At 42.1% G+C, this 12,022-nt stretch overlaps 1 long non-coding RNA gene across 1 annotated transcript in view; it reads right to left on the minus strand.

Moving 5' to 3' along the window:
* Nucleotides 1–583: 583 nt before the first annotated feature.
* The window catches only part of LOC122200792, a 34,742-nt gene continuing 23,303 nt past the window's right edge, over nt 584–12,022 (minus strand). The window contains exon 3 of the long non-coding RNA XR_006193935.1: nt 584–784. This is a non-coding gene — a long non-coding RNA (uncharacterized LOC122200792). The remainder of the gene's footprint in view (nt 785–12,022) is intronic.

The following is a 12,022-nucleotide window of genomic DNA, read 5'->3' on the forward strand; positions in this document are numbered from 1 at the left end:
TGAGTACCTTATAAGAGAATGGCACAGGAAGATTTGATGACCCATAGAAGAGGAGGGGGCAGTGTGACCAAAGAGGCAGAGATTGAAGTGATGTGGCCACAGGCAAGTAATGTTGGCAGCCGCCAGAAGCCAGAAGAGGCAAAGAACAGATTCTTCCCTTGATCCTTCAGAGGGAAGTGTGACTCTGCCCTGAATCATTGCTTGTGGCCCAGTGAAACTGAACTGAAGTTCCAGCCTTCGGAATTGTGAGAAAATAAATTTTCTGTTATTTTAAGCTACCAAGTTTGTGGTGATTTTCTCTTTTCTCTTTTCTCTTCTCTTCTCTTCTCTTCTCTTCTCTTCTCTTCTCTTCTTTTCTTTTCTTTTTAATTTGAGAGAGAGAGAGCCAGGGAGAGGGGCAGAGGGAGAGAGAAAGAGAATCTTAAGTTGAGCCTGGAGCCTGATACAGGGCTCAATCCCATGACCCTGGGGTCATAACCTAAGCTGAAATCAAGACTGAGCCACCCAGGTGCCCCTTGGTGATTTTTTTTTTTTTTTTTTTTTTTTTTTTTTTTTGCAGCAATGGAAAACTAATACAACTCCACTAAGAATTAACCACACCAACTAGTGGGGTATTCACCCCTCTCTGCTGAGCTAGAGCTGGTACTGTTAAAATTGAGGAAATCAGGACCTCTGACTAGAACAGAACTAATACTTCTGTGATTCTTGCTGCTGGTGGTTGGGCTCTTCAGAGGCAGATGCTGAGATAGAGTCTGATGTGCTGGATATTTATTAGGGTCAACACCTGTGGAGAGAAGAGAGGCATAACACTGTCAAGGGGCAAAACTGTAAATGTATATTGTTGCCCTGTCAATGTGTATGTGAACTGTTTCTGACACTCTTCTCTAATCAGAATAGAAAAGAATACATTTGCCAAGTCAATGGGTTTATATCATGTACCTGAGGCCCTGTTAATCTGCTCTGCCCAGAGGTTGTAATAGATCTACTTGGCATGATAGCTCTAATTGAAGCTACTACACTGTTGAATTTGTGAAGACTATTATCATTGTCTAGGATCATATTGTTTCAAGTAAATGAAATGGAAATATGATGGGGACCATCTTCCCCACATCATTTAGATCCTTAAAGGTAGCACTAATTTTCACCATCTCCCTGGAGTGTGATATTGTTCCTTATTTACTATCTTGACTGGATAGGGAGTAGTTTCAGAGACTTCCATTTGGCCTTTCCTACTATGATAGCTCTTATCCTACAGGCTCAGGACTCAATGTAGGGTTACGTCAACTACAGGTATGCCAACCTCAATTATACGTTTGAGAACTAGGAATATTTTCACTGAGTATGGCTGCAGACCTGGTGGACCCTCTGTAAGTTGAATCACACATTATCTGGTGCCCATAAGCCCTGGCTCTAAAAGAGGAGCCATGATAATACTTTGAGTATCTGGGTATAAATGCCAACTTGGACCCTATGCCCAAAGTCCCCCAAATATTTTGGTATTCTCTTTCCATATGGCGGTGGGGGGAAGGACTGAGAGGGAATTATTACCATGTATACTTGCCAGAACATTATAGGATTCTTCCTCCTGGGGACCTAGCCTCTTCTTCAATCAATGGGCTCTGGTATGAGATGTGGCTTGGGATTATCAAATTTTAATTTGGTCCATAACTCTTAATGGATCAAGCCTCCTTAGCTGACACTCCAACACTTGCTAATTATGATAATTGCATCCACCTGGTTTCTAGCTGTCTCTAGTGACTCAGAAATAATCTAGTGGCTAAGAACTGCTACCTGGTTTCCATCATTTTGTATTTCTAACATCCCCAGGGCTACTTAGTGTGCCTAGTGACAGATTCTCTCACCACTAGCCCTGGTGTACCAAGGAAGGCCACCACTGAAGTTTTAGTAAAGCAGGTGCCCCTCTCACCAGCATATTCCTTGTAACTTCAGTAAATGGTGTAAACCTCCCTTGGAGCATAGTTATCTGGTGAGTCTTCTGGCCCTACATGACATACTCACTTTCCTGAGTCTTTCTATCCTTTCCTCCACCAAATGCATTGCATTGACACTTCTGGCATTTTAGCTTCACTTAGTATGAGCCTTCACTTTTCCCATGCTTCTAGGTTCCATCCTAACAGCAAGTTTGCCCATTACTAAAATAAACTCTCCTCTATCCAGTCTTACATTTTGGTTCTCTTGATCAAGCCTCTTCAGAGTCCAGTGCCATGTGTATGTCCTGGCTCATGCCAGTAAATGATGGCTGGGCCTTGTAGCTCCTCTGCAGATCCTTTGGTGAACAGTCCTTTACTCCCTACTATAGGCTCAGCACACTCCCAGCTGTACTATGCTATGAATTAACCCTAATTATGGACTTAATGTCCAGGAGTGGAGGTGCAGGGCAGACCCTGTCTTGAGGGTCTGAGTTCTCCGCATTACCTTTAAGAAAGCAGGATATGCTAGCTCTTAAAAGGAGAGGAAGGCTACTTCTGCATGCTCAGATAATTTAGAGGAGTCTGGGAGTTCAAAATATACCCAGATATCCCCATCCTAAGTATCAGAGTCCCATTAGCCTTGTCATATTAGATTTGCCTTCGGTGGTCATTTAATCTTCTCTGGAGCTTTCCTACCCTATTAAATCCCACCCCAGTGCCTTCAGCTTTCTCTGCCCTCCTGCTGCAGGAGATGGAACCTTTTTTGGTAAGTTTTCACACTTGGCTTTCCTTGCCTGCAGCAAGGAATATCCATGGATTTAGCAATAGTTACCTAATCCCATTATCCTTGCAGTTACTATTTCTCCTATACTTCTCAAATGCTAAATACATTGCAGCAGCTAGTACATTTCCCTCCATGGGCATACCACCCTAACTCCTCACCACTAAGAATTGGATTACCATCTTGTGCCACATAGTGTTATCTGCTCCATGTATCACCAATGATCAGATCCTCATTGCCAACCAGGTGGTAGGAATGATCTAGCTTTAAAATCCCAGCTTACCACCTGCTTCTTTGGACTGCTCTTGGTACCAATTTCTGCAGGTTGGGTTCTCCAGATGCAGGCACTGATATCTACAAGAATATGGTCTGCAGAATATTTATCAAGCATCCACATCTTTGAAAGGGAGGAAAAGGAAGAAAACTGGGCAGAGGGGAAAGCCCAAATGACATACAAATCTGACAAAGCTTCAGCCAACCCATGAGGACCTCTGGAGCATTTGTAACCCACCAGCCTTGTCCCATTGTGGGCCAAGATGGCCAAGCCTTTATACCCCTGCCCCATTCAGTCACCTAACATGGGATGCCCCAGGAAGGGCAAAGCCTTGGGTGAAGTAGCTCTCTATACACCTGAGGCAACTCCTGAAGGAACTGATAGCTAGAAGTTGTCTACTGGCACCACTCCTAGCAACTGGGGCAAAAATCCTCCTTGAAGTAAAATCTGGGGCTGCAGATCTGTGATGTTAAGTTAGACTGCAGAGCAATTTATGCCCCAGAGCATTGTTGAAAACAGAAAAGCAAACAGCCAACAATTAGAGAAGCCTAATATCTGTGTGTGTGATACCAAACAAGGCACACAGTTTAACAGAGAGATCAGGGAGAGAGACAAAGGGAGCCCTACTAAAACCATTGGTATCCCAGAGTGACTGTGTGCATGTTCAAGGTTGTGTCCTCTGAGGAATGACATCAGGGACTTCACATTGTGGGGGAAATAGACTTCACTAAAATAGTCCAGCCAAGGGGTGCTTGGGTGGCTCAGTCAGTTAAGCGTCCAAGTCTTGATTTCAGCTCAGGTCATGATCTCACAGTTCATGAATTTGAGCCCTGCATCAGGCTCTGCACTGACAACACAGAGCCTACTTGAGATCCCCTCTCTCCCCCTCTCTCTGTCCCTCCCCTGTTCCTGAATGCTCTCTCTCTTTCTATCTCTCAAAATAAATAAATAAACTTTAAAAATTAAAAAATTAAAAAAATTAAATAGTCCAGCCAAGTCCTTAAGCAAATAAGCAAACAACAACCAAAACAAGCCTCAGAGAGGAGAGAAAGGAATCAAGATCCAAGAAACTACAATATATTACCTAAAGTGATCAGTTTCAACAGAAAAATATGAGACGTACAAAGAAACAGGAAAGTGTGACCCATACACAGGTTAAGAAAAAAAAAACAACAACAGGCATCAGAAACTGCCTATGAGAAGCCCTAGATGTCAGATTTAATACACAAAGACTTCAAAGTAGCCATTATGTTTCATGCATTCAACATTCAGGATTCAAAGTTCAAAGAACTCAAAGAAAAAAGCTGAAAGAGTTTTTTGCTAGCAGACCCACCTTGAAAGAAAAGCTGAAGGAAGTTCTTCAACCCAAAAGTAACTCACCCCAGATGGTAATTCAAATCCAAATGAAAAAACAAAGAACACTGGTAAAGGTAATTATGTTACCTTTTATAATTATAAAAGACGATATAAATGCGTAATTCTCCTTTATCTATTAACTGATTTTAAAAGCAATTGTATAAAGCAATATATGTATTTCTTATACATAACATAAAAAGCTAAAACACCAAAAGAAAAAATAAACTGGGCATCATCAAAATCTAAAACTTGGGTGCTTTATTTTTTTTAACGTTTATTTATATTTGAGAGAGAGAGTGCGCGCACAGGCTGGGGAGGGGCAGAGGGTGAGGGAGGGAGACACGGAATCCAAAGCAGCTCCAAGGTCTGACCTGTCAGCACAGAGCCTGACACAGGGCTCAAACCCACAAGGTGTGAGATCATGACCTGAGCTGCAGTCAAAGGTTTAACTGACTGAGCCACCCAAGTGCCCCAAAAACAAAGATATCATCAAGAAAGTGAAAACAGGGGCTCCTGGCTGGCTCTGTCAGTAGAGCATATGACTCTTTGATCTCGGGGTCATGAATTCAAGCCCCATGTTGGACACAGAGATTACTTTTTTAAAAAAAGCAAAAACAAGTATACAAAATGGAGGCATAAGATAGTTCCTTCCATGCTTATGATTCTCTAATTTAAGTACTTTTCTTATTTATTTTTGCTTTTTATTTGTTTTTATATATTTATGAATAGGTCCTGACTCCCTTCAAGAGCAGGAAGTGTGTGTTAGTTATTTTAACATAGCTCAGTGGTTACTTTGACAATAATTATGGTAGTGAAGATAGCCTGAGCACAGCACTATGGGGAAAGGAGATCTGAACAGGGGAATGGTTACACATGGTTTGGGAGACTTTGCCAAGCCCTATTGTAATCTCCTGTGGGAGCCAGACGGGAGTACCCTGGAGCCGGCTATGGCTCCACCAATGTTAATGGATTATTTTCAAAAATAAAAAAACAATCCCACTGGCAAAGGAATCTTTCTTTACTGATAGCAATCTGTCTACTTAAGTTCCTGATAAAATGCTCTGCGAAGTCCAGACAGGAACAAGGGCATTGGCCTTGGGCCCCTGGGAACATTTGACAGCAGGTGTTATGGCTTCTTAGTGGTGTCAAGACCCAGAACATGCAAGGCACCACTTAGGCAGGTTTGTGAGATGGATGAATGAAATTTCAAGAGAAAACAAAATAATTCAAGGCCAGAAACAGAATCTGTCAAAGGAGCTTTTATAACAGAGAAAACATCAGAAGAAGACATAATAGCCGTCTTCAGGCTTTTATACCCTGGGGCCAGTGGTGCTGGTAAATGTTCAACCAATCTCTGGGGCACCTGGGTGGCTCAGTCAGTTAAACGTCAGACCCTTTGTTTCAGCTGAGGTCATGATCTTGCAGTTTTCTGAGTTCGAGCCCAGCTCAGAATTCTGTCTCTCCCTCTCTTTCTGCCCCTCTCCCACTCATGCTGTCTCTGTCTCTCTCGATGTTTAACACCAATCTCGGGGGGGGGGGGGGGGGGAGTCATGTTTGCAGATCTCCGTGGTGTAAATACTCCCACCAATGGCCAATTTCAAACTGCAACATGCATGCACACAACAAGCTCTGCGAGCCATGCACTATTAAGTATTTCAACACTCGAACACACGTGTGAGGTCACATTATTTTTGTTGTCTTACTCTACGCTTCCCCAGACTCTCTCACTACTGTGCACCTTGATCTGTATAGTCTCCAGCCTCTTACCAGGCTTAACTCCCCATGTCTTTTAAGACAGTTCAGGAATCACCTCCTTTGGGGGAAAAAAAAAAAAAAGCTGTGTTTTGACTATCCCAACTGGATTGGGGGTCTTCCCTTGCATGCCCACTATCGCCTGCTACTCCCTTTGTCACAGAATGGATCACACCTGTACGGTTTTGTGTGCTTGCCTCCCTTTCTGGCCCCTCCCTCCATGCCCACCGTGTAGTCCTGGTGGGAGTTGCCAACTACAATATACCTTCCCCTCAGTCCAAGGGAGCTCCAACCTACGTTAGATGAAATTGAGTCCTGCCATAGAAGTTTATGAGCTGGAGTTGCAGAATTCAGGTTGAAGGATGAGATGGGAATTTTGCTTGTCAGAAGGAAAGAACTCTGAGAAAATAAATCCCATGTGCAAAGTAAAGCAGAAATAGATGGACAGCTACATGTACATTAAATATACATATACATTAAATGGGACAGTTGTAAGATCTACGTGGTGGTATGAGTATGTACAAATCTTTCAACTTTTCTGTATATTGAAATTGTTTTTAATTTTTTTTAATGCTTATTTATTTTTGAGAGAGGGAGAGAGCAGGGCAGAGGCAGAGAGATGGGGAGAGAGAGAAAATCCCAAGTAGGCCCTGCACTGTCAGCGAGAAGCCTGACTTGGGGCTCTAACCCACAAACCACAGGATCATGACCTGAGCCCAAATCAAGAGTCTGAGCCACGCAGGTGCTCCTGAATTTTTTTTTTTTTTTAATGTGAGCTTCGTGCCCACTGTGGGGCTTGAAGTCTTGACCCCCAGATCGAGAGTTGCATGCTCCACTGAATGAGCCAGCCAGGCAGCCTTGAAATTTTTATAATAAATTATTGAAGGAGGGAGGAAGGAAGAGACAAGAGTCAGAGAGTGACAGAATCCTGAGGAGATTCCAACCTCGGGGTCCACTTGTCCTAAAGGGCCCGGCTGCTTTATTGCCCTTCTCAGGATTACATTGAGAAAAATTTCCCTTTATCCTCTGCCGAGGTCAAAGTGGAATTTTGTCACTTACAGTGAAGGAAGTCCTGACAAAAAGAATAATATAATGCAACTGTTTTCACACCTGTCTCCTCCACTGAGCTGTAAACTCTGAGAGGACAAGGATCCTGTAGCACACCTGCTTTTGTCTCCACCTCCCAAACCAGGCAATTTAGTGGAACGGTAAATAGCACGGCTTTAGCAGTCAGAAGACCCGCGTATGGTCTAGGGCTGCTATCTCACTGCGGGATAGTGGGCAATTACTTAAATCTTTCTCAGCCTCAGTTTCCTCATTTGTAAAATGGAGATAATATTTGCTGAATTGAATGTGAGGATAAAATAGGTACTGTAGGCAGAGTATTCAGCCAAGCATCGGGCCTCCAACAAGTGCTTGATAAATGTTAGCCACACTTCCTGCTAGCAGCTGACGTATTGGGCTGGAGCCCAAATAGAATTCTCCTATTCTCTGCCCTTGGTTTTTAAAATTACTGAATCCTTTCTCTTCTATATACTTTTTTTATTTAAAAATTTTTAATGTTTATTTATCTTTGAGAGAGAGAGAGAGAGAGAGAGAGAGACAGAATACGAGTGGAGGAAAGGCAGAGAGAGAGGGAGACACAAAATCTGAAACAGGCTTCAGGCTGTCAGCACAGAGCCTGACATGGGACTCGAGCTCACAAACTGTGAGATCGTGACCTGAGCCAGTCAAACGCTTAATCGACTGAGCCACCCAGGTTCCCCTGAGTCCTCTCTATTCTAAACTGCCATTGATTATAAACAACACCATAGTTTTAATAGCAGTTTATCATAAAAATGAGAAAATAGTAACACATTATATATATGGAAAGAGTACAATTTGATGGCTTAAAATATGGGTGCTAGAGATAAGCCACCTCTGGGTTTTTTTTAATTATTTTTAAATTTTTTAAGTAATCTTTACACCCAATGTGGGGCTCGAACCCAAGACCCCGAGATCAAGAGTCACACACCCAACTGACTGAGCACCCCTACACCACTTTTGTTTTAATGACCTTGGATAAATAACTTCTCTAGACTCAGTTTCTTCATTCAGAAATTCTAAATGTTTGGGACACCTAGGTGGCTCAGTCGGTTAAGCATCAGACTTAACAATCAGGTCATGATCTTGTGGTCCATGAGTTCGAGCCCCATATCAGGCTCTGTGCTGACAGCTCAGAACCTGCAGCTTGCTACAGATTTTGTGTCTCCCTTTCTCTCTGCCCCTCCCCTGCTCATGCTATTTCTCTCTCTCTCAAAAAATACATAATACACATTAAAAAAAAAAGAAATTCCAAATGTTCCATATGTTCAAAAAGTTAAATAGAGCCATGAAAGACATGAAAAAAGACACAAATCAAATCTTTAGAGATGAAAACCTCAGATGTCTGTGATGACAAATACACTGGTGGGAGTAAGAGTAGATTAGAATAGAAGAAAAGATTTGCAAATTTAAAGACAGCAATATAAACTATACAAATGAAATACATAGATAAAAATGAATTAAGAATAACAGAAAGAGCGTGAGTGAAAAAACGTGACTATGGTAAATTTTGTTTTCAATGTCCAATCTTTCCCCTTCTCACTACAGTCATGAAGAGATACCACAATAAACGTAGTCTCGGGAAAGACCCTGCATCAAGAAACTTTATCTGCCATAGGTCCCATGTCTATGCTCTGGCTATAACTTTTGAAACACAGAATGTTAAAGATGGGTAGGACTTCACCAAGCATTCTACACACACCCACACCCCTACCCCATTTTACATAGTGTGAGCCCAGAGAGTTTAAATGGCTTGTCCAGACCAGACACTGTAGTCGCAGGGCAGAGGCTGGAGCCCAAATCTCCTGGCTCCACGCAATCCCATTCAATATAACAAACACCTAAGTGAGCCCCTGGGAACCAGGCCATGGGAAAGGAGTGGTGGGGGGTTGCTGGGAAGGGGCTCTGGATGTAAGTGACTTCACTGGGTGGGGGCTCAGAGCCAGAGAACATTTGATTGTTCCTAGACCCTAAGAATCTCTCCCCATCCCCCACCCCCAGTGGGTGGGTCCTGGGTAAACTAACTTTGTGTAATACAAAACTAGATTAAATTCCTGCAAACCATGAGGATAAGGAAAAGGTATGAGCACACAGGAGGAGGAGAGCTTAATTCTGTTAAGAATTCTTAAAAGGCAGGAAAGATTTCTGTAGATGGACCTGGCAGAGTGTATTTTGGGCAATGTCTCCCAGCAAAGGCCATTTGCATGTTTGAGAGTTAGGTTTGAATCCAATTCAGCCTTTTGAGCAAATTCCTTTCACCTCTCTGAGCCTGTTTCTTGAGCTATAAAATTCAGATTAAACTATCTCCATGCAGACTGAGGAAGATGAAGCGAGATAAAGTAAGAAAAGTGTTTAGTGTTAATGATGGCTATTAGAACCATTATTACTGTATCCCAGGAGCTTGCCCAAATAATCGTTACAACAGCACTGAGATATAACATTTTTATAGATTAGGGAAGTAGAGCTTGGGGAGATTAAAGACTTTCCCTAAATTGCTTACTGAATACTGCTAAGGGTACGTATGAGTATGTATGGGTATGTATGGGGGGGGGGGGAAGGGAGGCAGGGTAAAATGGTAAAATAAATGTCAGATATGTCTAAATTTGAGTTATTTCCCTAGAGGCCCTGTGCACACCTTTTTTTTTTTTTTTTTTTTTTTAACAACATGATAATAGATTGTGGTTCATCTTTTTGGAGGTCATTTTGACCTTAGGTGGCAGGGAGAAAGACTCTCAGTGGACTCTAAAAAGAAATTCTTAAAAACGAGAATTGTTCACCAAACAGCTAATAAAATGTTTCTCAAACTCAGGTAATGGATGGGTTGCTATTCAAAATTCTCACAGACTAGGGGTGCCTGGCTGGCTCCATCTGGTCAGTGGAGCATGTGAGTCTTGATTTCAGGGTTGTGGGTTCGAGCCCCATGTTGGATGTAGAGATTACATAAAAATAAAATTTATTATATATATGTATATATAATAAATATATATGTACATAATAAATAATATATATGTTATATATATATATGTAATGTTTATTTATTTTTGAGAGACAGAGAGACAGAGCATGAGCGGGGAGGAGCAGAGAGAGAGGGAGATACACAATCTGAAGCAGGATCCAGACTCTGAGCTGTCAACACAGAGCCCAATACAGAGCTCGAACTCACAAGCCATGAGATCGTGACCTGAGGTGAAGTCAGACACTTAAACAACTCAGTCACCTAGGTGCCCCTATTTATTTATTTTCAATTTATTGTCAAATTTGCTAACATATAGCATATACAGTGTGCTCTTGATTTGGGGGGTATGTTCCTGTGATTCATCGCTTACATACAACACCCAGTGCTCATCCCAACAAGTGCCCTCCTCAATGCCCATCACCCATTTCCCTCTCCCCTGCCCCCCTCATCAACCCTCAGTTTGTTCTCAGCATTCAAGAGTCTTTTATGGTTTGCCTCCCTCTCTGTTTGAAACTGTTTTTTCTCCTTATGTGGAACTTGAGAAAAATAAAATTTTTTAAATATATTTTTTTAATTTTCACAGATTCACTCCAAAATGGACTGATTTTTTATTTTAATACCACTTACATATTTGTAAGCACAAAACTCAGTACACGTTCCTTGTGCTCACAGTTCCATAATTCTAAACCAACACAAAAGGAAAATAAAACTATAAAACCTCCAAAACTCAAAAGATTTCTATTGAATGTGATAGAAGACGTTGATGTGCTGAAATTAAATTGCTGCTTGAAACCTGACTGTGTCTCAAACACCTAGGGCTTAGTTCTTTTGAGTCTGGCATACTCACAGCACTGTGCGACTGCAGGCAGCCCCCATTATGCTTCTCTGGTCAAACTCATGGAAAACCTTCATTTTGATAATACACCAAGAACCCATTTGACTTTCACTTGGCACAGGAGCATCATTTACATTAAGTCCACCTCCTTGTATTCCTCAGGCTCTAACAATTAATTCCTGGGCACCAGAGTGATCACGAGCATAAAGGAAATGCCAAGGTGGCTTGGCAGGTGGTGGTCTTCCAGACAACTCAGAACAGGTTTATTTTAATTTGTTTGGATTATCACCAGAATGTAATATAACCTTTAAAAGATCTCATAGACACATTTTAGGCTCTGAAAATATGTATCTATGAGCCCTGAGGCTCAAACAGACTCAAATTTGAGAAACTCTGGTCTAATGACCTCCAAAACTCTGGAATGTCTTTACCTGAAGAACTATAAGGTAGAACATCAGTCCCCTGGAAATGGAATGACTGGGTCACTTATGCATATACTGTTCTGCTGTTTCCCTCCATCTGCCTTGTCACCTTCTACTTGTCCTTTGAGTGGATTCATCCTCTGGAAGCCTTTCCTGGTTTCTAGAAGCTGAGTGAGCCTTGCCCACTCTGCACCCTTACCATACCCTATATGCTCAGTCTATAGTCCCATAGGCCCTGGTGATAAAATTATTCATTTACCCTCTTGCCTTGCCCCCACGTCATCTCCCCCATCCTTTAGACTATAAGCTTGGTGAAGGTAGAAACTGAGTCTGAGCCTTTTGTGGCTCTCAGCTCGCTACACAAGGCCAGGCACAGGGTATTTGCTCAAATAGGAATACTGAATAGATGAATGAATGAATGCGTGAATGAATGAGTTAGACGACCTCTCTTCCAGCTCTGGGATATTCAGCTCAACTATCCAGCTCAACATTTTCTTTCCTCTCTTCAACTCCCACTATGATATGTCCTAGAATATGTCCTAGACTCAGAGTATCAGAGATGGAAGAACCCAAAGAAATGAACATAACCAAAATGCAGAGAGGGGAAATGATTTGCCCCCAGGGAACCCAGC

This window comes from Panthera leo, chromosome D1 (genome assembly GCF_018350215.1).
Source record: "Panthera leo isolate Ple1 chromosome D1, P.leo_Ple1_pat1.1, whole genome shotgun sequence".
NCBI classification, from domain to species: Eukaryota; Metazoa; Chordata; class Mammalia; order Carnivora; family Felidae; genus Panthera; species Panthera leo.